Raw genomic sequence first — 1,158 nt, 5'->3', positions numbered from 1 at the left:
GTTGGTCCGCTACAGCATGACAGAGGTACACTTTTGTAAGTACTCCAATATACCACAAATAGATTACATGGTCCAAAGATTTTTGCAGGGAAAGAATCGGTATCGGGTACCAAAAAGGAAGTATTGGGTGCCGAAATCTATTATTTAAGTTTTGGGTACCGACAATTCAGCACATCGCTAGTACCAAGTTTCGGTGTGCACATTGTGAATACGCATATTAATTTAGCTTTTAGTGGAAGCAAAGAACATTAATATAGATTAACATAGCTTTACGTTCTTCGCAGAAAGGCAAACAAACATATAAATTGTGAACACTTTCAGTACACACCATCAGAATGTAAAGATTTTACCTAAATTTAAAAATTGTTTAACTCTGGCATAACCGCGCGTAGTGAGGTGACCAGATGACTTTTATTAATTTAGACGTCAAATACTTTGGCAGCTGATTGATGTTTGCAAATATTTGCTTGTTGTGTGCAAGTGAACTGTCTGGTTCGGATTCGAGTTGTTTTGGTGGGCATTTAATTGTCGCTAGCCGTTTCGACATTGTCATTTACATAACGTGTTGCGGGAAAAGGTAGCTATCACCATCCTAATCTTTTAAAGTGTAGCATTTGTATTCAATATACCTAATATATGGCAATGTAATAGAAAAAGAAAGTCAAATTTGGATAACAATTTTGTAATATAAAATTAATATTTCCATTTAAATTCCCAGTCTGTAGACGTCCAGCTAGATCAGCCAGTGAAGTGATTCCATCAAACCAGACTAGAAAGACAACATAAAGATGGCACAACGGGCACCTAATAAAAACCTTGTCGGCAGATTGGTGAACAGCCTTAAGAGCAAGGAGTTTCGTGATTATTTAATGAGGTTTGAACATCTTATATGTTACATTTCATAAATGCTATTTTATTTCTTCTAATAATCTCGCGTAGCACACATTTTTGGGGGCCAGTGGCTAANTCCGGCAGGATGACTCTTGGTAAGTTGGTCAATGCGAATAAAAGTGTTCTGTTTTTGTTAGGATAGTTGAATACGTGCACACGCAAATGCATACAGTCCAGGCATGCAACGAAGCCCTTTTCCAGCCCTTCTTGGGTAGGATTCTTATGGCTGGTTTCTCCAACTCAACTTAACTTAGTTTAGCCACTTTT

General features: G+C 37.5%; 1 long non-coding RNA gene across 1 annotated transcript; it reads left to right on the top strand.

Annotated features, from left to right (window-relative positions):
* The first annotated feature begins 425 nt into the window (after positions 1-425).
* LOC108357448 (uncharacterized) lies at positions 426-969 on the top strand. The gene is made up of 3 exons (XR_001846654.1): positions 426-577; positions 719-874; positions 940-969. It is a non-coding gene; the product is annotated as an uncharacterized LOC108357448 (long non-coding RNA).
* The last annotated feature ends 189 nt before the right edge of the window (positions 970-1,158 follow it).

This window comes from Rhagoletis zephyria, unplaced genomic scaffold (genome assembly GCF_001687245.7).
Source record: "Rhagoletis zephyria isolate East Lansing unplaced genomic scaffold, Rhagoletis_zephyria_1.1 Rzeph_scaffold_77791, whole genome shotgun sequence".
In the NCBI taxonomy this organism is placed as follows: Eukaryota; Metazoa; Arthropoda; class Insecta; order Diptera; family Tephritidae; genus Rhagoletis; species Rhagoletis zephyria.
The sequence above is the reverse complement of the archived record's forward strand: the minus strand, read 5'-3'. Positions and strand labels throughout refer to the sequence as shown.